Source organism: Acomys minous (assembly GCF_964271855.1).
Source record: "Acomys minous genome assembly, chromosome: 12".
NCBI lineage: Eukaryota > Metazoa > Chordata > Mammalia > Rodentia > Muridae > Acomys > Acomys minous.
In genome coordinates, this window is record NC_140493.1 from 99,927,394 (window position 1) to 99,953,664 (window position 26,271).

The 26,271-nt window shown below is 46.8% G+C and overlaps 1 protein-coding gene across 5 annotated transcripts in view; it reads right to left on the bottom strand.

Annotated features, from left to right (window-relative positions):
• Positions 1-26,271, bottom strand: part of CACNG5 (calcium voltage-gated channel auxiliary subunit gamma 5) — a 47,721-nt gene that overhangs the window by 16,707 nt on the left and 4,743 nt on the right. For 2 of the 5 annotated variants that reach the window (XR_014773334.1, XM_084751147.1), the window contains exon 2: positions 24,147-24,372. The exons of 2 other annotated variants lie outside the window; for them this stretch is intronic. The gene's annotated coding sequence lies outside the window, so the exon portion shown is untranslated. The remainder of the gene's footprint in view (positions 1-24,146; positions 24,373-26,271) is intronic. One more of the 5 variants, XM_084751149.1, reaches the window with a different exon arrangement.

Here is a 26,271-nt window from a genome sequence, read left to right on the forward strand (position 1 = left end):
TTCCTCCCCCCCACCCCTCTGCCCTGCCACCTTTCCGGAGAATGGGACAATTGCACAAGGGATGAAAAGCAACAATTTTACTAATTCATTGCAAATGTATTCATGTGCTTATCGTGATATCATATTTATTTATAAAGTATTGGCTAACTCTCAGTTACTGCACAAAGCCCCCACCAAACCTTCAGAGTAAGTAGTATTAACTTTATCTCACAGATGGGGAAACTGAGGCCCAGAGGTGTCAATCAGCCTAAGGAATATCATCTGTGGCAGACTGGATTGAAACCAGGTTTAAGTCCAAACTCTGTGCCCAAGAACGTACGGTTTTCTCTTGGAGAAATGAATGGATTCAAGGAATATTGGGGGGTGGAAAAACGTGAAAAGAGGTTGCTCCAGAATCTAGAAATGTGTGAGACACCGGTCTTTAAGAAATGTTCCAAGTGACCGAGTATTACATAAGGACTGGAGTAACAAATGTCTCGGGGCTTCCTATGGGTTGCCATTGCCCCCGGGGCATCATTTCTATGGTGGACCACCGTGACTCAGCGTTTACGATTCCAAAAAGCACATTGTAAGCAACGAGACCAAAAATTTCCTCCACCCACGTGTCTGGCAATCAATCAGGCTCTATAAGGTGGGGGTGCCTGAGATGACCCAGGCTGCTAATTCCGAGGCACAAAGGTGAAAAATATCAGTACACAGACAGATCCTTTATGGGAGTTCTGGGGATCCAGGTCAGTTTCTCAGCTTGCTCTGTAAATTCCTTACTCCTCGAGCCATCTCCCTTGCCCTGGGTCATAGCATCTTTTTTTTTTTTTCCCTCATGAGACAGGTGGACAATTTGTATAAGTTGCTGCCACATGAGAGATGTTTACTTTAGAATGTTTGATGAACAAAGCAGACTGGAAAGCCACACATTTAACAGAAGCTTGGCTGTGTGAACATTACACAGACTTGGAAGATGCTCCGGGTAATAAGGTTGTGGGTGTTTTATGTTCTTTATACTCTTCTGTGCTCCGCGAGGGCTCTGAAAGAACACACATTATTTCTCTAGCCGGAGAAGAACATGAAGTGAAAGATTAGGGACATGAGTTCTCTGACCACTGCTGTCCGAAACAAAAAGGAGGGGACGCCAGTTCACTCCTGGGTTTAAGATATCGAGGTGCCATGTCATCCTTTGGAAACCAGGGCCCAGGAGCATGGCGGTTTCGCGCGGTTTATGATGATTGCCGGTGCCGTTACCTCTAAGTATTAGCTTGTTAATGATCAGGAATTAACGGCTGCTAATTATCATCCATGACTAGCAATTAGAGAGAAATGTCTTGTGGAGATTAAATCACTAATGGTACATTTCCCTGCCCGAGCCAGTTATGAAAGGACTTTGGGATGAAGTGCACAGGAACGCAGGGGTGGGGTGAGGTCCTAGGTATCAAGGATTGTGGAGAAAATGGCTGAGGTTCAACGGGAGAACAGCGGAAAAACAGTCAAGTGAAGCCACCCAGCAGAGCTTTGATGGAAGGTTTGGGGAGTAGGGACTGTTGACAAGGGCTTTGGAGCTGGTGACAGCTGCTCCTCCGAGCCTATCCACTGACTCAGCACTGGTGTGGCCAGCAGCCAGCAGGAAAAGGTGACCAGACGGCAGCCCCGTGGGTCCTGCTTCCTACCAGGGTGTCCTTATTATCTCCCAGGGGAGTTAAAATTGAGCACCGGGGATGGAGAGATGGCTTAGTGTTCAGAGTACTTGCTGCTCTTGCAGAGGACCTGGGTTCTGTTCCCAGCACCCACATGGTGACTCAAAACAATCTATAACTCCAGGTTTGGGGGACCCTACATTTTATCTCTTCAGATATCAGACATGCATGTGGTATATATACATACATGTAAGCAAAACACTCATACACATAAGATAAAAATAAAATATTTTTTAAAATGGTCATAAATTATTTGATATTTGTTTTTTGTGGGTTTTTTTGTTGTTGGTTTTTTGTTGTTGTTGTTTTCTTTTGTTTTGTTTGAGACAAGTTTTCTCTGTGTCCTGGAATTCCTCTACGGACCAGACTGGGCTTGAATTCACAGAGATCTATCTGCCTTTGCCTCTTAAGTGCTGTGATTAGCCACCACTGCCAATCTAAGTATTTGACAATTCTTTGCATTGAGAGAGGTGGGATCTGGATCTGTGTCAGTTTCCCTCGACTCTAAACATGTTTGTGGCTGTTCTGATTAAGAAAGCACACAGGAATGATGCCATGGGTCTTCTTGGCCATGAAAAGATGCTGGCTTTCCTCAGAGGCTGCCTCGGGGAAAACAGCCCTCCTTATGGTGACCAACCAGAGATTGTCATCCTTTAGAGTGGGATTTCTCAACCTACTGACCTTCATGGCTGGGAAATGATTTGTTGTGAGGGCCAATCGTGTATGTTGTAGGATGCCTAGGGGTGGCCTGTCCTTCAGTCACCAGATGCCAGCAGTGCCCCAGTCCCGACACATTTTCTATAGGAAAATGAAAACTTAAAACACCTGACTGGGACCCACTTACAGGCTAGTACAGAGGCTGCGGTTGCCGCTGCTGAGCTTCCTATCAATAGCCAGCACGTGCTACCTAACAAATACCAGCTCTCCTGTCTCCTCTCTCACTTTCACACCAGCCAATGGAAGAGATTTAGGCTTTATCCTATGAGGTACTAAACTGTTCTGTGTATATAGGATGCCTTCTAAGTGGGGAAAGTGGCGTCTCTGGAGACACAGATGAAACACACCCAAATGTGTGTGGAGCGCTGTGTACCAAACACATTGGGGCTCAGGAGGGACTGTGTCCTGAAGCCTGGAGACCTCTGCACCATCCCATGCTTCTCTCTTTAACTTGTTCTGTCTTGGTTGGAGGCCCTTCCTTCTACCAAACGGTCATGATGTAGCTGCGGGCTGGGAGCTGCTGCACCCCCCCACCCCCCCACCCACCCCATCCCTCTCTACCCTCTCTGCTATGTTGCTGATGTTCTTGTTAGGGCAAAGATGATGCACTGTCCCTCAACAAAAGAAGGACCCAAAGAATACGTTTTCCACATTTTGACATACTCTGTTCTAAGACTAAGCCACAACCAGCACGTCTTTCAGGAATTTGGGCTATCAAGCAGAGGATACAGAGAGCGCCCTGGCAAACCCCACCGCCGTGGGTCCCCAAACCTCCTGGAACAGAGGTCAGTGTCTATTAAAATTCTTCCCAACCTTGTTTGGCAAGAGGTAGTTGATCAACGAGTTCTCATAGAAGCCAAGAGGCACTGTGGGCAAGCAGCAAGGGCCGATGGTTGTGGCCAATAGCCATCCAGCTTGCGTCAGACTACCATGGCTTTCTGAAGGTCCAACAGGATGCCTTGAGATGGTTCATCTTTACTGTAGCCCGATGAGGTTGGTAATTGTTTAGGGAACACACCTTTCGGCACCATCTGTGAGGGAGTTTCCAGAAGTGTTTCACTGAGGAGAAATGTGGGCATTAACTGTCGTAAGGGCTGGGCCCCAAGACCGAATAAAAAGAGGAAAAGGAGAGAGTACAGGACCCGTAGGCAACTCTCTCCACTTCCCAAGAGTCTTCTCTGCCACAACAGACTGTACCCCACATTGTGAGTCAAAATAAGCCTTCCCTCCCTTCAGGCGTTTTTGTCACAACAATGAGGAAGGTCTGGCTAATGCATGCCATTGTGTGATTGCTTTTGCAGAATTTTTCTGTGAAGCTTAAATTTTTCTATGCATTAAAAATGAGACAGAATTACATACACCGTATGTATGCACAGTGTAGCTTGACGTTGTTTTAGTTATTATTATCAACACTTTGCGTATTTTAATAGCTTCGGAAAGTACATTCTCTGATTTGCATATTCTCAAAGTGAGATAGCCATTTCTTTTCTGTAGAACCGTTGTTTTCAAATCTGTCATTATTACAAAAGCCAATGAATAAATTTACTTATCTCTAAATATCAAGGGGGCATGTGCAAGTATTTTCTCAGGATAAATTTCTACAAGTGGGATTTTTGGAAGGAAAGAAATTAACTATCTTAGCAATCCCAAAAGGACCATCAGACGTACTCTGAAAGCATCCAATGGCCCTGCTACCAGAGGCACAGCAGTGGCCCCACTGTGCATACACAAAGAGTTCCATAGGTCCCCAGTGTGAAGAGACCGAGAACTTGGCCCCCTTTGCTCAGTATTGACGAGATGTGTCAGAGTAAGGGTTCTATACTACCCTAGATGCTCTGGGAAGTTTCTAGGCTTCCCATGTAATAAGCAACATGTCTCCCATAGGTGCTAATACTTTATCTAAATGCCCAGGTGTTGAGGGTGGGATCCTCTGGGTGGTGCGACTAGGAAGTGGCAGGACTTTTAAGATGTGGGGCCTAGAGAGAAGACTTTAGATGATTGGGGGTGTGGTTCTGAAGGGGCTACGGGACCTCAGTCCCCTCTTTTTTTTTTTCCATGATATGTGGCTTCACAACAGGCCCAGAGCAATGAGGGCAAGTCTCCAGACTGAAGTCTCTGCAATTGTGAGCTTAAAATACGCCTTTCTAAAGAGAAAAGGTTGATCAACTCAGGTATTTGTAATAGTGACAAAAAACTGACAAATGTAATCAATGACCTGGAACTTTCTAGATACATCATCACCTATGTGATACACACACACACACACACACACACACAAATATCTTTGTCAATCAGCTGGAAAAGGAAGTATTAAAAATGACCCAACCAGGGTCATGTCTGAAGTCCTAGCACTTGAGAAAATGAGGCAGGAGGATTGGCATGGGTTTGATGCTACCCTGTACTACACAGTGAGTTCTAGGCTAGCCTGGGCTACAGTATGAGACCCTATCACAAAAGCAAACTTGTTTAAAACAGGAAGATTCAAGGGCTAATAATAAGTGATTGGATGCAAAAGTAGCTACAGAGGAATAGCAGCCAAACAGAGAGAATAATAATAAATATATCTATGCAGTAACAAAATGGTAAACTGTTAGAACTAAACAGTAAGTTATGTGCTGGGGCCATGAAAAGAGATACAGGACTCAGTGCATACACTAATTTACTTCTCTGTTGCTGTGATAAACTCTATGACCAGTAGAAAGTTGGAGAGGAAAGAGTTTAGTTCTGCTTATAACTCTCAGGTCACAACTCTATCACTGAGGGAAGTCCGGGGTCGGGAGCTCAAGGCAGGAACCTGGAGGCAGGAACTGAATCAGAGGCCATGGAAGAGTGCTGCTTACTGGCTCACTCAGTCTGCTTTCTTATACCATCAGGACCACCTGGCCAGGGGTGGTGCTACAGTGGCCTAGACCCTCCCACGTCAATGATTAATCAAGAAAATGCCCTACAGACATGCCCAAAGGACAGTCTTATGGAAGCATATCCTCAGTTGAAATTTCCCCTTCTAAGATGTGTCTTGTTGGCCAAGCACAGTGAATAAAGCACTCGTATGAGCGTAAGGACTTGAATCTGGATCCCCAGGTGCCACACCAAGTCAGATGTGCTTGCTCATCTGTAATCTCCGCTACTGCTATTGTGAGATAGGAAACAAAGACAAGAGAATTCCCAGAAGCCAGCTGGCCAGCTAGCCTGGCATACCCAGTAGTCATGAAGCCCTGTAGCAAACAAGGTGGGCGAGAGGATTAATCCTCAAGGCTCTCTGTCATGTGAATACTTACTCTTTCACATCTTTACCCACACTCTCACACATATTCACACACACACACACACACACACACACACACACACACACTTTATTGATAGACACAAAGCAATATCAATAAATGGGATATTTTATAGTTTTATATAGGAATACAACATCATAAAAAGTCTCCCTTAATCTATGAATTCAATGGAACGAGCTATTTTTATTATCACTTCAAAATGCATTTTAAAATTTTATGTGCACAAGTTCATGTATGTGCACTACATATATGGTGTGTCTGCAGAGGCCAGAAAAGGGTGTGTGTCCCCGTGAAGTCACAGGTGGTTGTGAGGGGTCACTGGGTGCTAGGAGCTGGGTCTGAGTCCTCTTCAAGAATGGCAGGTATCATAGGGGAGGGAAAAATGGGAGGGAGGGAGGAATGGGAGGATACAAGGGATGGGATAACAATTGAGATGTAATATGAATAAATTAATAAAAATATTTTTAAAAAAAGAAAAAAAAAGAATGGCAGGTATTCTTAACTGCTGAGTCATCTCTCCAACACTGAGCTCTTCAGAGGTTGCCATGACTCTAGGGGTAGCCTAGAGAGAAAACACTTGGCAAATAGCTGGGGATGAAGACAAATGAGTAGGAAATACCAGGCAATTATTCTTGGGTTGCCGCTACAATAATGAAGACACTTTGATTCTGATTAGTGGCGGGGGAGGGGGGGGGAACATCAATGGAAAATTTAAAAGCTATTTTGGGCTGTGATTAAGTAGTGTGTTAAAAATAGCCATTTCTGGCTATGAATAACTAGCATATGTTAGGCAAATCCTCCTGCCGAAAATAACTAGAAGAGTTGATTTAAATGTAAAATAAAAAAATCAGTTTGAGGCTGTTGGGTAGTAATCGAGAAAACCAAGGTTTCAGAGGTGAAGATGAAGACAAAGGAGAAACGCTGAGGTGAGCCTGGTGTTCTGGGCGGTTTGTGCTGAGCTTGAACTCAGGCCTCATGCCTGGTAGGCAAGCATTTGGCCAACTGAACCGTCTCCTCAGGAGAATTACCTGGTACTACAGTACAGAAATGCGGTATCAAAATGGGACAATGAAAAACGGTGTGTGTGTGTGTGTGTGTGTGTGTGTGTGTGTGTGTGTGAACAAGAAATAATGCTGTCTTATGGGTCTCAAATAGAGAGAGAATTAATTGAAATCAACGTGCCATTTCCCCTATGACTAGTTTAAAGATTTTTTTTCTCTTCATTGGTTGTGCTAAATGATGATCAAAATATCCCTTGTCAGAACTTGCCAAGTGACAAAGAACTTAGGAAAATCACTGCCTGAAGAGCAAATATCAGGAAGGGTAGGAGAGATGTCTCAGCCAGGACAATGGCTGCCATGCCAGCATGAGGAGCTGAGGTCAGATCCCCAGGGCACACAGAAAAGCCAGGTGCGGTGGCATGTGCCAGAGACCCCAGCATGGGTGTGAGACAGAGACATGCACATCCCTGGTGCTCTCTGACCAGGCTGCCTAGCCAATCTGTGATCTCCAGGTTCAGTGAGAGGCCATCTCTTTAAAAACAGAAAGCAAACAACAACAACAAAAAAAATCAAAACAGCATAGACAGTGATAAAGAGAGACATTAACCTCTGGCTTCCACATGTGTATGCACAGAAAAATAAAACAAAAACCTCAAAAACAAAAGAAAGCAAGACATGAGTATCTAATTACACATAGCAGTTAAAATACAAATTTTCTCCCTAAAGCAGAAAGGAAATGGAAAGTGATGACAGAAAATTAATGTGCAGTGCGACACAAGAGACTATTGTGAGAGAGAAAATGAAAAGAGAAGAGAGAGGAAGAGGGTGAGGGACACTGAGAAGAGGAGGAGAAGGAAAAGAAAAGAGGAGGAGGAGGAAAGAAACAGGAAAGAAACAGGGAAGAGGAAGGGATGGAGGAAGAGAGAGGAAGAGAGAGGAGAAGAGGAAGACAGAGGGAGAAAGTAGAAATGGAGCGGTGGAGAGAGACAGGGAGGAAGAGGAAGAGAAAAGGAAAGGAGAGATGGAAGGAGAGGAGCGAGAGGGAAAAGATGAGGAAGAGGGGAGGGAAGCCGGTGGGGGTGGGGCTGAGACGCAGTCCAGGGTCTGCCCGCTTCTGCCTCTACCTGTGAAAACCGTGCATCTCTTGTCTGATTCATACATGCAATGCTATCTCCTGTCCTCGGTGACACACAAGTGAGTTTTTAGGCATATACATCTAGCCCCGGAGTTTTCCACTTTAATGGATGCCTCCCAGCACTACCATCCTTGAAGTCCCCCCACAGACCCTCCTAAGGCTCCGCCACAGGGCACATCAGGCCAGCACGGGAGACCCAGCCCCCCCAAAGCCACGAGAGGAGCCACCACCCAATCTTCTGAAGAAAAACAAATGGAGTTTTATCTTATAGCTGTTTCAGAAAAGCCCCACGCCCTTCAGGGGAGGCGGCATCACACACCACCTCCCTTCCTGAAATTAAACATGGTGGTGGCAGCTGCAGGCTCCATAACTCGGCGACATGAAGTCTTAATTGTCGCCAATTAGAAGCCAGCTCCCGAGATCTCGCCTGCTTGCACCTCCAGCAACTCTGAGCAGCATCTAACACCCGCTTCCCCCCGTGGCTACAGGGTGTGATAAAAGCCAGTGAGAAATGGAAAACAGTTTTTTTTTTTGTACCCTGCGACTTAATAGATGTAGACAGAAAAATGTGCAGACTTGATCTAATTCTGGTGACAGTAGCCATCCATCAGACCCAGGCTGCCACAGCCTGCTGAGATGGCCAGGCCCCACCTTTCACCTTTCCTCGGAACCCCAGGGGTGGGCTTGCAACCCTCTCCGCTGCGTGCAGCTCTGCCTCCCACTAGCTGATGTTTATTGGACGAGGACACATGCCAAGCTCTGTTCCAGATAATTTACAAGATTAACTCTCTGGACCCTCCAATAACCCTTTGCAGTACAATAAAGGGCTGATGACCACAGTGGTACTTCATAGGCTGTTCAGAGCTAACGTGCACAGTCCAGGTCAATGAGAGACCTTGTCCCAAAACCAAGGGGAACAGTGCCTGCAAAAGGACACGGGGATTGACCTCTGACCTCCACATGGACACACATACACACACACATGTACACACACACACACACACACACAAAGACATGTGCATCTGTGTGCATATAAACATGCACACATACATACAAATACACACAGAATATTGCACTCCAGTTCAGCAATATAATTATATAATATTGTTTAGTATCTTTTAAAACTACTGTCAGGAGAGGAAATAGGCAATGATGCTGTTCTTTTGTAATTATCTACATAATTACTTCTGGTATATTTAAAATTATTGTATGGGACTTAATATCCTTATCTAGTTTCATTTGCTTTAAGCATCTTGGAAGGTGAGGGTCAGGTGGTTCCTATAACAATAAATTCTCGGCTTTTGTTTGGCGGGTTTATTTTTACCTTTCTCCCATCTTCATTTCCCCACAGGTAGTTCTGCTGGCTCTGAGATTCTTAGTGCCTAGCGCTCCATCTTCTAGCCTGTCAAAGAAGCAGCCTTCCTGCCTTTTCCACTCAGGGTGTTTGAGAGGAATTCAGCTCTGTGGCTTATTGTTGGCGTGCGGTGGGGCGAGAGCGCCTCCTCCTATGTATATGATTCCTCTTGCTGTTTTCACAACGCCCCTCCCTCACTTTATGTGCATCGGTGTTCGGCCTGCATGGCTGTGTGAGGGTGTCAGATCCCCTGGAGCTGGAATTACAGACAGCTGTGAGCTGGACCTGTGAGTTGCGGGTGCTGGAAATTGAACCCGGGTCCTCTGGAAGAGCAGCCAGTGCTCTTAGTTGAGCCTTCTCACCAGCCCAGTAATGACGCCCTTTTTTGTTTCTGCCTGTGTTGTTTGGATGTGGCTGCACACTTCACCTTCATGATGGCTGTCCTCACTTCCCTTTTATGTGCAGAGATTGGAAACAGGGGAAGTCCCTTGCCCAGCTAAAGTGTGGGTGACCCAGGATTTGAAACCAGCCCTGCGGTCCCACCAGCATCTGTGTTTTTCTCTGCTGACCTCTGTTCACCCCCAGCCTGGCTCCCGGCAGGGCTACAGAGGTCAGTTGCCATGTTCAGCTTGGGGTCCCAGCTTGGGAACCCAGAGACTCTCTCCTGAAAGGCAGACATTGCCTGTTGACAAGCAGAAACCTTGACCTAATTTTCCTCAACACCGTCAGCTTCTTTGCTTGGCATAAAAGCGCCCAAGGTTTCATTTTTTTTCTCCCTTAGCATGTCACTCAGGTGGACGGGCAAGTCAGATACCTTCCTTATAAAATAGTGACTGTAAAAGAGGGAAAGGAGGGGAAAGGGAAGAATTGGATGAAGATGAAGGAAAGAGGAGAAGACAGAGGAGAATGCCCGTGGGTAGAGGGAGGAGGAAGAAAAAGAGGAGAGAGGGACAGGAAGAGAAGGAGAAAGAGGAAGAGGGAAAACGAGGATCATCAGAGGAAAACAGGAAGAGGAGGGAGAAAGGAAGAGAAGGCGACAGAGGAAAAGAAGGAAGAGGAAAAGAAAGGAGGGAGAAGGAGATGGCTGAATGTTTCTGCTGGATATGAAGCTATTCTTGATCATTTCTGGATAATTACAGTCAATATTTGTTCCAAGAGAAATCTCTTTGTCTCTGTCTCTGTCTGTCTGTCTGTCTGTCCGTCCGTCTCTCTCTCTCTCTCTCTCTCTCTCTCTCTCTCTCTCTCTGGGTCTCTGTGTGTGTGTCTGTGTCTCTCTCTCTGTCCCTCTCTCTCTGTCCCTCTCTCTCTGTCTCTGTGCCCCCCCCCATTGTGCCAATCTTTCCTCTGCGGAGACAGAGGAGCGAGGAGGGAACACCCCCTGGCTTTAGAGAAGCTCCCAGCCCAGCATGGTGTCCTTTTGAGGACCGGTGTTCCTGAGAGCAAGGCCCTGGTGCTGAAGGACTTCCCAGACTATCAAGTGTGGCCTTGCTTGCTACAAAGCATGGCCATACTGCTAAAAATACCTCCTTCCGGGTCGCCCTCCCTCCTCCAGCCTATTTGACTATAAGTCAGCAGTCTACGTTATGTAGGACACACGCGCGCGAGCCTCTCCTTCTCTTTTCCCGCCGTGCGTCCCCACCTTTCTCCCTCATGGCCCAGCTTTGCTCAGGTGTCAAACAGAAAAAGCTGGACTGGTTTCTAGGGGTCCAGCAACAACTCTCAAACCTCTGTTTCCAGCCCCTTGAGGGCTGGTGCAAAAAGAAAAACGATGTTCCAGCCCCTCAGGGTGAGAGCTTTGATGGATGAACAAAGACAGAGAAAGCTTCGGGAAGGTGCTGGGTTTCTCTAAGGGGTAGGTTCTTGTCTTGAATTTTCTCCCCCTTTCCCATGCCTGTAACTTAAGATAAAGGGATGCCTGAATAAACCTGGGGCCTCCGATGGCCTGGTGTGAAGCCTGTCCCCACAAGAAAGGAAACTCAGGCCCACAATGGGGCAAAACAAGCCCATTGACTTCCATGGTCCCAGAAAGTGGCCCCATAGCCCTTGGGAGGCCTTGCCTGTGACCCACCTCCCCAGTCTGTGCCCTTGGCAGGTGCCTTACACCTCTTCAGAGATGCATCCAATTGCTTAGAGTCTTTTAAAATAAATCTTTATCTCTCTCGACTGGGTGACAAAATTAAAGGCCTGGGGAGGCGAGGGGGGTGCAGAGCCAAGATAGGGGTGGAGTTCAGAGCTCACTGGGTCCCTGGGTGACACCCGATGACAAGGTGGAGGAAGGCAGGGGACTGCCCTCTTCCTCTTCCTCCTCTGACAACACTATCTCACAGGCCTCGGAGCCGCTGGGCGTCTGAGGGAATTGGTCTGGAAGAGCCTGCATGAAGGCAGGCAAGCGTGAAGCCCTGCCTCGTGCCACAGCCCCAGGCCGGCCGGCGTCTGGCTTCTACTTCTGTCCTTAGCCAAGCCCCTCGGGCATCCTGCTCAGCCCCTCCGTCTCATCGATAATTCAGGAGTGACTTTCTGCACGGAGGCAGCATGAGATGCCCTCGGCAAATGACAGCCTTCACTCCTGCGTCGGGGAAGGAGGTAGATGTTGACCCTTGAGGTCACTAAGCCCAGAAGGTGGTGACAGGAGACGAGCAGGGTACAGCACCTGACTCAGCATGGAACAAGTCAGAAGCCAAAGTAGCGCAGGGCAGCTCAAGACTTTGCGGAGTGGAACCACAAATTGCCAGAAGGAAAAGTATGCTTTCCAAGGGGCCGTTGTGTCCCTGGCCTTCCCCAGAGGCCATGGCCCAGCTGGATTGGACAGGACAGAGCCTTCACAGCAGTGGCCCTAAGAAGATGGACTCAGTGGGCCAAGTTTTGGTCGTGCAAGCACGAGGACCTGGCTTGGGGTTCCCAGAACACATGTAAAGATAGCCATGGCTGCTTGCATCTCTGATCCCAGCATTCATTTCTACTGCGAGATGGGAAGTGGAGTCAGCCTGCCAGCCAGCTAGCCTAGCTGACACAGCAGCAAGCAAAGACTCCATCTCAAACAAGGTGGAAAGCAAGGACCAACGCCCTAGGTTGCCTCTGGTCTCCATATGCATGCTGTGGCACACCTATGCGGAGACACACATACCATCCACACATGTATTATTACATTTTTAAATGTGTGTGATGTCTAATCCTGTCAACTCGACAGGGTCTAAAGTCTAGAGATAAACCTTCTTCGAGCGTGTCTGTGAGGGGGTTTCTATACTGGGTTAACTGAGGTGGGAAGACGCACCCTACAAGTGGGCAGCACCAGAGTGTAGATTGGGATTCTGGGCTGAATGACAGAGAGAAAATGAGCAGACCACTTGATCACTGCATTCACCTCTCTGCTTCCTGATTGCCTCACGCTTCTCCCAGTGCCCTGCTGCAGTGCCCTCCTCACCACAACAAACTGCAAGTTCAAATAAATCTTCCCTCCCTCCCTCCTTCTTTCTCTCCCTCCTTCCCTCCCTCCCTTCTTCTCATTGTGGATGTTTTGTCCCAGCACTGAAAAAAGTAACTGATACAATATGGTCATGTGAACCAGTTTTGAATTCACTTCTGCTGGCCTAGAGACAAGCCAATCAAGGATGTGTCCTCCATCTCTCTAGCAATAAACTCATTTCTTCTGATTTTGACATAAATTTAGCTTATGAATCCATTTATTTAATAGCATTGAAATGATAAAAAAAAATAGAGAACGAGAGGATTAGATCAGTGGTTGCTAGGGTCGGAGGGGGTGGGGTGAGGTGGGGACAGGCAGGGTGTGGTCAGAAAAGAACAGCACCCCTGTGATGAGGTGACAGTTTGTATCTTGACTGTATTGATGCCAAAGTCTTGGTGATGATGTGCTGTAATTCTGCAAGATGTTGACAGGAACAAAGCACACAGAATCTCTACGTGTTTACTGTAATTGTGTGTGATCCACAGTTACCTCAGAACAAAAGGTTTAGGTGCTAAGAAGGCGGCTCAGTGGCTAAGCGCTGGCTGTACTAGAGTGGGGACCAGTGTTTGGATCCACAGAGCCCTGGCATGGCCGCCTCAGAATGCAGGCATAGATGATCCCAGAGCGAGCTGGCTAGGGCGAACAGTCATGAGTGAACTCTCAGGCTGACTGAGAGACACTGCTTCAGTGAATAAGGTGGAAAAGCTAAGAGGACAACTGAGGATAGCATCCGCCTCAGCTGTCTACATGTGCTCTCTCACCCTCCCTCCCTCCTTCCCCGCCCCCACCCCTCTCTCTCACACACAGAGACACACAACATACACACACCTAAATATGCAAACAGTACACACACGCACACGCACACGCACACACACACACACACACGTGCAGGTGCACACACACATTTGCAAACGGAAAGGAAATAAATGGAAAAGTTTAACTCTGAAAAAGTCACCTTCCAAATGATAACTTTGACACAGAGAGGGACATAAAAAGCAGACCTCATTTGGAAAGCAGTTTGGTCAAGCATTAAGCATTTTCATTTCTCCTGCTTCCAACAGTGCTACCCCATGGGAACTGCTGCCAAGGAAATAAATGTAAATGTAAGTGCAAAGCACACAAAGATGTTGGCTCACTCTCCTTCATTCCAGCCAAGTGCTCAAGCCCTGCAACGTGCTTTTCTCTAAGGAAAGTTACAAGGCATATGGCGTGGCCATTCGGTGGGCTGTTCAGTAGCTACAGCTAACGCTGCCTACAAGCAAACAGGCTGGGCACGCCTTTAATCCCAACATTGAAGAGGCAGATGTATCTCTGTGAGGCCCACCTAGTCTATATAATGAGTTCCAGGCTAGCCAGGGCTACATAACAAACAGATAACTGAAACCAAAACCAGAACCCATCACCAACAAAAAAATTAATACTAAGTATTAATAGTTTGCTTACTAAGTCTTAAAACTCTCTTTTAGTGTGGGATGATGGGCATAGGACTAAGAATAATGGTTATTTTGATACTGTTACTATGAATTTCTTTTTCTACTTTTGTTTAATAAATGCTCATTTTATTTTATTTTATTTTATTATTTCTTTTTTACACCCTAGGAGACAGATGACTTTCCAGAGATTTGGGCAAACAGCTGCCTTGCCCCACTGCTGGCTTATCATGGTGGTGCCATTTGACTACCCGAGTTGCCTGAAAGCACAGATTGGACGAAAAGGGCCCACGTTTACTACAGGCAGATCTGGGGGTCCATTCCCACCCCAGCAACAATTGGAGAGTCACTGACTCTTCGGCTGTAAAAAGGAATCTGAATCTCCATAGCTTATGGCAACTCTGTCAAGATATTTAAGTTTTCTCAGCCTCCTTCGGGAAGAATAGAAAAAAGGGACAATGTAATCTTTGTGTGCAAGGGGGTGTTACAGTGACCCTGGAGGTGTCTAATTGTTTTCCAGAGTAGTTACAGCACCTGAATCTTACGAGTTAGAAGTGCATGCCATCCACACCGGCATTTGGGATTGTCAGACTTCACTCTTCTCAGGGATGGTGAGAATGACATGGTACCCGGTTTCTCATCTGTGTTTCCATGGTTACCAATTACACAAGGCATCTTCTCATTTATAGTCATTACTGTTCCTCCCCCCACCTTTTGTGAAATTACTTCATTTGTTTATTTTCCTGATTTTATTTATTTTTTTAGAGGGTTATATGTAAGTACTGTATTTATATCTCCCCGCTCTCTGAAACTCCGTCTATGTCTCCCTGCTCCCTCTCAAGTTCATGACCTCTATGATGGTTGGGTGCATTTAGTGTTGCTCTCATGTGCATGTGTGCAGAGCTGGCCACTTGGGATTGGATAGCCTATCGGGAGGCTCCTCCCCGTAGAAGAATGGGTCTCCTTCTCTCTGTATCCATTAATCTAGGGGTGATGCCTTTCGAGATCGCTCCCGTTCATGTGGGCGTGTCAGCTGGTGCTGCCTCTGAGCAGGTTTTGTTTAGCCAGCTCTATGGTTAATTATTTTATGAGTGCAGCTTCTTTTACACACACACACACACACACACACACACACACACACACACACACACACACACACAAACACAAACGTCTGTGCAGGCACCCATAGAGGCCAGAAGAGGGCATCAGATCCCCAGGAGCTGGAGTTACAGGGATGTGTGAAGTGTCCCGCATGGGTGCTGGGATCTGAACTCCCATGCTTATGATTAGGCAGCATGTGGTGTAACTGCTGAACCATCTCTCCAGCCCCCACTTGCTTTGTTTTTACCGAGTTTGCCAGCTTTTTTCATTCATTCATGGGAGTTCTCAAAATAGCCCAGATATGATATTTGAGATATTTATGTGGATTTTGTACAACTTCACAGCTTTCTCCCACTTTTTTTTTGTGGTATCTTGTGGGAGCTTTTTAGATTCCAGCGTACTATACTACTATTGATTTTTGTGTGTTGATCTTGTATTGATCAATTTTGTTACACCTGGCCCTCTTGGATTTCCTGTGTAGATTATAGCATCTGTGAGAACACTTTGTAGTTTTGATTCCAATTCTTATACCTCACACTTCTTTCTCTCTCTGAGTTGTGTGGCATCTCTGAGACATACAAGAAATGATACTTGTCTGATTTGAAAAAGATTGACTGTAATATTTGTTTAAAATATGGCTCGTGGAGGGCAAAGGCTTTTCTTGATCATTGCTAGTTAGCTAATATAAAAATGATTTATAATATGTTGGGTTTTAAAAATAACTTATTTAATTTTATTTTATGTGCATTAGTTGCTGTAAGGGCATCAGATCCCTTGGAACTGGAGTTGCAAGCAGTTGTGAGCTGCCACGTGGGAGCTGGGAATCGAACCTGGGTCCTTTCAAAGAGCAGACAGTGCTCTTAGCCACCGAGCCATCTCTCCAGCCCTTATGCTGGGTTTTTAGAATACATTTCTGCATTTCTTGAGAGAACATATTTAATTTTTTTAGCATTAAGCCATCCTTACACTCTGGGAATCTGGCTTTATGTCCTTATTTCATACTTACACACACACACACACACACACACACACACACACACACACACATACACACACATATGACATAATTAACTTTAGTGACATTTGTATTTATATTGATAAGCAAGGTTGAGCTATAACTGTTGGTGTTATCATAAAAGCCATAGGAGAACCACAAAGAGATGCTGTAATATACAGATGTGGCTAAAGCTAAAAAAGACTGGCAATATTAAGTGTTGGTGAAGACAGGAGAGGACGGCAAGTTGTGTGAGTATTTCAGAAAGCAGTTTGGTAGTTTTTATTTATTTTATTTTATTTTATTTTATTATTATTATTATTTTTTATCACGCAGCCAACCAGTTCCACTTCAGGATTGGACTCTGGGAGAAATGTACAGCCTTATAAAACTCATCCCAAGTACATATTAGTTCAAAAGAGTCTCAATTATTACAAGTGTAAATATCCCTTATTGGTAAATGGATAAACAACTGAACTTTTAAAAAGGTGGGTGTGATGGCACCGGCCTTTAGTCCTAGCACTTAAGAAGAGGCAAAGGCAGGGGAAGGAGGATTTCTGTGAGTTCAAATTTGGCCTGGTGTAAATAGCAAGTTCCAGGCCAGCCAAGTCTACATAGTGAGACCCTGTCTAAAAAAACCAAGGCATTATGCTAAGTTAGAATCGAGACACAAAGGCCCATATCCTGTCTGAGTCCCCTTTACATGCCATTGCAGAAGAGGCAAAGCCTTAGGAGAGAGCAGAGGAGTAAACTGAGGGCAGAAGATTACTTGTGAAGTAGACAGAGAGCTGATGGCGAAGGGACACATGAGGACCTCGTCTGTTCATTGACTGTACACTAGTAATTGGAAAATTTTCATTACTCATGGACTGCACCTTCTTCACACGACACCTTAGCTTCCTAAAGAGGCTTATTCAGCAATAACCTGATCCTTACGGGTTTGGTAAAGCTTGCCAGTAAAGCCTCGTGAAGGGATGCTAGCTCAGTAGGTAAGGCATGAGGACCCTGAGTCAATTCTCAGGATACATGCTAAACCAGCCAGCCTTTGTGGTGCACACTCATAATTTCAGCATTGGGGATATGGAGACAGGGGGGATGCCTGGGGCTCACTGACCAGCCAGCCAGCCGGGGAATTCCAGGCCAGTGAGAGACCCTGTCTCTAAAAACAAAGTATGTCACACTGGGAGACACTGCCACAAGATTAACCTCTGACCTTCACACACACACACACACACACACACACACACACACACACACACACACATCCCTTTCACCAGCCTTTTTTTTTTTTTTGAGACAGGGTTTCTCTATGTTATCTTGGCTGTCCTGGGCTCACTCTGTAGACCAAGCTGGCCTCGAACTCACAGCAACCCGCCTGCCTCTGCCTCCCGCATGCTGGGATTAAAGGTGTGCGCCACCATGCCCGGCTGACCAGCCTATTGTTAAATTTGGCTGCATTTGAATTCCTCTCAGTTTCTTTAATGACTACAACCTATTCAGTTTCTGTTTCTTCTTACATTACTTTTAGGAAAATCACCCATTTTAATGTAAGCTTGTGATGATATTCTCTTATATGTTAAAAAGTTCCTACTGGTACATAGCTTTACCCCTAATATCACTCCTAATATTTTTTGTAAGTCTTTCTTGTTAATTGTCTAATATTGCCACAGGTATGTTATTTTATTTAACCTTTGGATTTTAAATCACTATCTATTGTGTGTATGCATGATGGGTGTGTGTGGGAGCACTTGAGTCACTGTGTGAGTGTGTTTCTATGGTTCATATCTGAATCCAGCACACTCATACACATTTCTACACTCACACTGGGACCCTTCTTGGTGTCAGTTTAAATGTCACTTTCAAGGCTCTGAGGTTGAGGTCACAGACGAGTCTTTCTTATAAGTCAGCTGTGCACTTCGAGACTCTCTCAGGCAGCTGGCGGTTGGGTGGGTGGGCTTACTCCCCACCCAAACCTACTTCACATCCCTTTCTCTTTCCTAGGGGTGTACCAGACTTCTCTGTCACGTTCACCCTGTATTAGGGGATGGAGAGGAGCAGGGAAGTTGCTAGCCTTCTGCATTTTCAATGTGCTGCTAAGAGCACAAATGACCTATTTCTCCAGTGGGCTGTGCATACATGAGCATGTGTGTGTGTGCATATCTATGTGTGCACATGCATGTACACATGTGTATATGTATATATTTATATGTGTGACTGTATACACGTGTATACACGTGTGCACGCGTATTGCAATTTTAAAATGAACAAATGTTGCCAGGTGTGGTGGGACACCCCTTTAGTCCCAGCACTACAGAGGCAGAGGTAGGCAGAGAGCTCTGTGAGGTCAACAGCAGCCTGGTTTACACAGTGGTTTCCAGGCCGGCCAGGGTTACATAGTGAGGCTCTGTCTCAAAAAGAAAAAAAAAATTAACAGATGTTTAATTTTTTTTTTATTCATTTAAGATTTAATTTAAAAAACTAAACATTGATGGAGACAAATAAGGAGCCATCTGGCCAGCCCTCATGGCCATGAATTCCAACAACCAGGACCTGAAAATGTTCTTTAAACTGTGTCCGCAGTGAACACATAGGGTTTTCTGAGTTCCTCCTCAGTAAAGGACAGAGTGGTTTATAGTGTTTGCTCTGGAGGGGTTATATCAGTGATGTAGGCAGGCTTGTACGTACGCAGGAGGCGGGTATATGTAGCTGTGAATATGCCACCCCTCTAGGGCCTGGGCCTTCTGGGGCTTGGGTATCTCTGAGGATCCTGGAAGGATGCCCCCCCCAGCCCCCATAGTGGGGTACAGCTGGATATATACTCTAAAGCATAGCAGCCCCGTGCCCTCAGCATCAAAGCGAGCAGTGAGTGCCCTCCCCTCCCCTGGGACAGCTCTTCTCCCTCCTTCCTGCCCCAGGCTTTGCTGTGTTCTACTTTTGTTTGCCCAGTTCACAGTGGCCCACATACTCTGCAAGCGGAGTGTGGAGTTTATGGACAACGGACCTCGGACTGAGATGCCCAGGTCACGTGGAGACTCTGCAGGCCGTGACGTGAACAGGGTTGGCAGCACCGCACCCCACTTCAGCTTCAGCACAAGACCCCCCCGCCCCCCGACAGAAGCAGAGGAGGGGGGCTAGCTGCAGCAGGGGAAGCCAGAAGACACCTGCCCGGTGGGCAGGGCCTGCTTGCAGCCAGCTTGCTTTCTCAGGCCTCCTGGCTTGTTTCTGACCAACTAACTCAGCTCTGGGCTAGGCTGGGCTAAGAACTCTAGCTGGTCTAGCCTCCTCCATGGATGGGTTTTAAAATTGTTGTTACTGGGGGATTGAACTCTGGGTCTTGGGCATGCTATGAAAGTGCTCTGCCATTGGCCACATCCCCACATAATTAATAAATAATTAATAAACAAATTACTTAATTAATGCGTGTACTTGAGACACGATCTCATGGAGCCCAGGCTGCCTCAAACTGGATATACAGCTGCAATGACCTTGGACCGGATCTTCCTTCCTCCATCTCTTAAGTCACTGACTTTAGAGGGGTGTGTACCATCGTGCGCTCAGCTTCCTACAGCACTGGGGATCGAATCCAGGACTTTTTGCATGTCAGGCAAGTTCTCTACCAACTGACTAAGCTGTATCCTCAGCCTCATGTTTAAAATTTCATTTCTTCACTTCCACTGTGATCTAAACTGTGTGTTGTGACCATCTGGAACACCCTAGAGTTTATACCCTGGAAGAGCTGTCAGACAAGCAGAGGAAAACACAGAGCAGGGTTTGTTGATTGGCTGTACTGACCTTTCTTTCTTTCTTTCTTTCTTTCTTTTTTTTTTTTTAAACCAAACACTTGTGTTACCTCACCGGCTCCCTTTGACCAAGCCTACAGTGATGACATTGTAGGTGATTACGATTCATCTTATGAAGTGTAAAATAGAAGGCAAGGGAGGTGCCCTGCTCTGGGAAAGCTAGGGCAGGATTTAAACTCAGGGGTAGTCCTCCGAATAGACAGAGGTTTTCCCGGGCAGTACCCAGAATACAGCCTTAAGAGGCCACTCAGCCAGAAGGTCTCATCCTCTGGGGGGGGGGGTGGGTGGGAGGGAGAGGGCAGGGAGGGAAGAAGAGGAGCCCAGGCAGCTGCTGCCTCCTGGCATCCCCCACCTGGGCCAGCTCACAGCCGCTGCCTCTGCCTGCCTGTGCATGATTCCCCAGGCAACTAAGATGATGAGTGGCCACGTCCTGCCCATAACGACGCGTTTATCAGGAGGGAGACAGACGTTCCTATCCGGAGGGAAGAGAGAGGGAGCAGAGGAAATCAATATCAGAGAGTGATGAGTCTATTCTGCGCCTCCCCACTCCAGGCCCTCCGCAGAGGCAGCAGATAAAATAACTCTAGTTTTGATATTAATTGATCTTGAAGCCGGGTGAACCTAGCAGTGTCCCTTTAATAGCTGGCCACCACCTGCTGGCACTGGGGTTGACAGTGAGTTCTCAATCAATGTGCACAAGTGCCCCCGCCAGACTTTATCCTCTGCTTCTCCCTGATCCAGCTCTGCTGTCCAACTGCAGGGGTCTCAGGGTGGCGGAGGAGGGGTCTCCAGGAGGGACGGTGGCATCACTACCATAACTTCCAACCCAGCTCACTGCCACATAAAATTCCTCCCCGCCCGAGGTTCACATGGCTTCATAGCGAAGCTGAAATCCGAGGGGTGCGGACAGTATTACCAAGCCACTGACGCTCTAGTCAGGATGTTCCCAGCCTGTCCTCAGGAGGATAACCACAGAGCCCACTTCAGGAACATGGCAAGGGTTGTATGAGGTGATTGACACTCGAGGCCCCAGCCTAGATCTGGCACTCTTGTCAGCTGCTCTGGCCTTGGTCCTCCATTTCCCAGCTGGTTTCCCAGCTGGATGCTCTAGCTGGAGTTAGCCTCTTAGGAACTCTATTTCCTCCTAAAGGAACTCTCACCAGTATACTGAGGTGGGATGATATGTCCTTGTGGAAGTGCCAGGACCATGCAATATGGCATCATAAGTGGGTCTTGGCATAGTGCCTGGCACACGGCGGCAACTCCTTCCCTCCCCCATCAAGCTTCTGGAATTTTCTAGAAATAGAAGGATGAAGGAAGAAGAACATGGAGACACTCATGAATGAAGGGGCATCTGTAGGAAAGCTTCAGAAAGGGCAGTATAGCTGTTTTGGCTACTTGTAGGTTCTTCTTTTTTCCACCCTTTATCCCCCTAATTTTACCCCCTATTGTAGATAGAAGAGAAAAGATAAAGAGGAAAGGCAGAAATCCTTGAGTCAATTTCTTTCCTTTTGTTTCCTCTTTGACTGCAGGTACTAACAAACCGCAAGCCACCCCCCTGAACACCACCAACCACCAACTTTGCCTCTTGGGTCTCTAGCATTCATATACCCTCGTTCCCAGAATTCCAAACATCATACAGCCACAGAAACTATCTGCAGCTAGCAAAACCACGCCTCTGCTAGAGCATGTGGCAAATTAGTCAGCTGCTGCAGACAGTCTGATCAAGCCCCATATCCTCACACCTGGGATTAAAATGAAAGCACATTTTCTTATAGTATTTCTGTTTTGTTTTTGTTTTTTTTAAGAAACCCAAATTCCAGAATTCTCACTACAGGGCAGAGGAGGGTGTAGAAGCCACACAAAAGCCAGCCACACCACCTTGTGCCTGGTGTTGAACTTGGAGAGAGAGACACACAGGAGTAGGGAGGTCACGACCAGCCCTGACCCTCTGAGAACTGACACCCCCAGCCTAGGGCCCTGTCCTCCATGTTTTTGAAAGCAGGTAGGTTGGAAGGATCTTCCCAGTGTACATTTATTTCTAGGATTATATCCCAAGAAGCTACAAAGTTTCTTTCTTTCTTCCTTTCTTTTCTTTCTTTCTTTCTTTCTTTCTTTCTTTCTTTCCTTCCTTCCTTATTTCTAGAACGATTTGCCCCTTCAATCACTCTGTCAGTTCTGATCCTGGCTCCAGCCCTTACCAGCGGAGTGACCCTGGGTAAGACATTTTATCTTACTTTCTGCATCGGTACAGGCGTGATAAAAACAGAACTTCTTTCGTGGAGTTGTGTGCAGGTGGATAGAAAGAGCGCAGAGCTGGTCCCAGCACAGACACCCCTGTTGGGCATGCTCTGATCAATTATGACTATAGGCTTTCTACCATCATGCACCTGTGTTGGGGCCAAGTTGGGCATTAGGTGACAGTCACATCTGCCACAGGGCAGGACTCCTGTTCTAAACATCCGCTGAAGTTGTAAGGGAGCCCTAGCCATTGTCCCCCATAACTGTTGTAGTTTAGAATGGATCTTCTTAGAACTCAGGCCCTTGACTTTGGCTTGAAACTCATGGTAACTGGGCTTGACAGGTGTGACGAGGTGGCAGTATGGGACGAGGGGCCCTTGTGCCTGGTTACCATCCATCAGGTATCTGGGACCAGACAGTCGACCCTGGTGAGGAGGTCAGTAGAGAGGAAGCCTGTGGCTGTGAACTTGTCCTTAATAGACAGAAATCTAGGTTGTTTCCCTATCAAGTTCTCAGTCATCCTATAGTGTGGCTGAGGGAACAACACCTGTCACTCCCCAGATGTCCATCATCCAGGGACACCAGGGCAAGAACACAAGCAGGAGCCTGGAAGAATGCCTCTTCTTGCTTACAGATGTCCACAGCAGTATGGTCCACAACACAGTGAGGCATTCAGCCATTAAAGGGGAGGGGGGACTCTCTTGAGCTGATGAACTTGCTCAGTGGGTAAGAGTGCTTGCTATAAAAGCATTCTCATCCAGCACCCCATGCCAGGTCAAATCCCAGCACCCACATCAAAAGCTGGGTGTGGTCACCTGTGCCTGTACCGCCAGGGCTGTGAGGGGGAAGCATGGTGGGGAGTAACAGGAGGATTGCTGGGGCTTGTCAGCCTCCAGCTTAGCTCCAGGTTTCAGTGAGAGACCCTGCCTCAAGGGAATACGGCAGAGTGTGATAGGACAGGACACCCAGTGCCCTCCTCAGGCCTCTCACACTGTGCATGGGTGTGCACACTGCATACATCTGTGCTCAAATGCTACACACACACACACACACACACACACACACACACACACACACAGAGAGAGAGAGAGAGAGAGAGAGAGAGAGAGAGAGACTCAACACATGTTTTAGCTTGAAAATGTGTGAAATGAAAGAAGCCAGACACAGTCACACATCACATGTTTACATAAAATAGCCTGAAGGTGAAGATACAGAGATAGGAGTCAGACTGATGGTTGGCCAAATCTCTGGGAAAGGGGGGAATACAGGGAGGATGGATATGGAAAACATCCCCATTTAGGATGATGATGTTCTAGGTAGCAGGGCTAGCTTCACCGCACTGGATTATGAAATGCCACTGAACTAGACATTTAAGATGGCAAAGGCTGGCAAGACTGGTCATTAGGTGAAGCGCCTGCCATGTCAATGTGAGGACATGAGGTGGATCTCCAGAACCCACATAAAAGCTAGAAAATATGGCATCCACCTGTCATAGCTGGAGCAGCCCCATCAGCAAGCCCTGGGTTCATAGACCCTGCTCCAGGGACTAAGGAGCAGAGTGACTGAGGAAGCCATGTGATGGCCCTCTCAGGCCTCCATATACACTTCCTCCCACACATGCGAACATAAATACATGTACAACACACACACACACACACACACACAGAGAGAGAGAGAGAGAGAGAGAGAGAGAGACAGACAGACAGACAGACAGACAGACAGACAGAGAGACAGAGAGACAGAGAGACAGAGAGACAGAGCTAGCTAAAATGGTAGACTTGCTACTATGTATTATTATTATATAGCCATTTTTGCTACACTCCCTCCAGGAGAGAAAAGAAAGATTCATAAGTCTGGGGAAGCTAACAAAACTTAAAAGGCCCAGAAAACTCATAAAAATTACTAAGCTTAGGAAACTCAAAAAGTAACAAGACTTACAGGGTGGTTTCCCAAGATGACAGCAGCTGCAAACAGTTGCAGGTGGGAGGGGCCTTCAGTGGAGCTGCATGCAAGTTGTGCAGCTTTCCGGAGCCATCACTTGCACTAGAGTGGATGAAACTGCCTTGAGGTCACCCACCTCTTGTAAGGAACCCCAATCTGCTCATTGGTTCATCGAGCGACGCTGGGACGAAGCCAGTTCTTTGGTTTGTTGTTTGTGCCCTATCTGGGGGAGAATAGACATCTGTCCACATCTTCTACCCAAAAGTTATGCAGTACACACACACACACACACACACACACACACACACACACACACACACACATGCGCACACATGCATGCACACATACACACAATTGAATGCATTTCTTTGAAAGAGTACAATCCGTATCAGTTTAGGTGTGTGTACTACAAGTGCAGTCACTCACTTTCCCCAGCTCCTTCTCATCATTGCTTATGTTGAGATCTCGCCTCCCCCAAACCCCCAGCCCCTGACCCCTGACAACCACATGGCCCTGCAGCCCAAGGGGGCAGGAGTGTCAGGCCTCTTGCAGATCAAAGTCCTCCCAGACCTATTGCTCCTGGGAGCAGCTGAGGACCAGACCCCATAGATGGAATCTGCATTAAGGCTCTGATCACTGACCTCTGGAAGCCCATCATTAGATTTTGGCACACACATCTTGGGCATTGGCGGAGCCACAGTGTGCACAGATTTCTACGACACTGGAGTGGCTGCTCTTTGGCAGGCAGTCTGGAAACACTGCCTGGTGTTCTTGGTCTTGAGGAACAGCCCTGGGGGAAGCTGGCTGCTACCATGCACCAAAGATGCCCCCAAGGCACACAATGTCCCAGATAGGACCATCTTGGAAGGCTTCCTTAAGAAGGTAACACCTGGCTGAGTCTCTTGCATCACACGGTCTCCATCTGGTGGTTTCACTTCAGATGAAAAGAAAATTGTATAAGAGCCCACCCCTAGGTTAGATGTTTTGGTTATATTGTTGTTGTTGTTGTGGGTTTTTGGTTTTGTTTTTCTTTGGCAAATTTCACTGGTTCAGAAAGCATAGAATATCTTTTGGATTCAAGCCCGGACCCTACTATTTTTCAGCCAGGTGACTTGATATTGCTTAATAGTTCTCTTGGTGCCTTGGTTTCTTCATCTGTAAAATGTGGTTCATCTTATAGGTGCCTGGGAGATAATAGCTCAGTCTGTGAAGTTCTTGCCTTGCAAAAATGGGGACTGGAGCTCAATCTTTGAAACCCACATTTAAAAAGCCAGGTGTGGTGGTGTATAGTGGTAGCCTGGCAGATGTTTGGGGCTTGCTGGTCATCAGCCAAGTCTCTTTGGTGAGCTCTAGGCCCGTGAGAGACCCTATCTAAAAATAAGATAAAATAAAATAAAATAAAATAAAATAAAATAAAATAAAATAAAATAAAGGTAGCTAATCCCTGAGGAACAACACCTGAGATATTGTCCTCTGGCCACGGCATGCATGTGTACAATTGTACACATGCATTTGCACATACATGTATACTTGCATACCTCTCTCACACACATGCATGTGCACACAGGGCTCATGGTAACAGCCTCACAAATCCATTGTACAGCTGGACAAGGTTGGCAAGAGCACGGGCACAGGAAACCCAGAGTAGGAAATACACCACTGTCATTACCACTGTGCCCACTTCTTGGCAGATGGTGGCTTGGAGACCAGGGTCACTAACATGGTGGTTTCTAAGAACACACCAGTGTCACTCTTTCCAGACACACACTTCAGCCAAGCTGGGTCTAGACATCATGTCTACAGCACTGAGAGGGTGAGTGGGTAAGGCATATCAAGGACCTCTGGTCACCTTGAGCTGGTCACCCCAGTAGCAACTGCTCACCACTTTATTTCAGAGTCAGCGAAACTGGGCCTCAAGGAGGTCACGTGACTCTTCAAGGCACACAAAGGGGTTGAGCATGTGTCCACTGCATAGGTCGGGGAAGGGATCATGATTAACTGCCTGGGTTTGCATTTCTAAGGGACTGTTCCATTGGCACGGCAATAAGGTGCATCGCCAAAGACTGAGCAGATAGGATACTTGCCAGACTTTGTAGCAGGTGTTAGCTCCCAGGATGCTCCA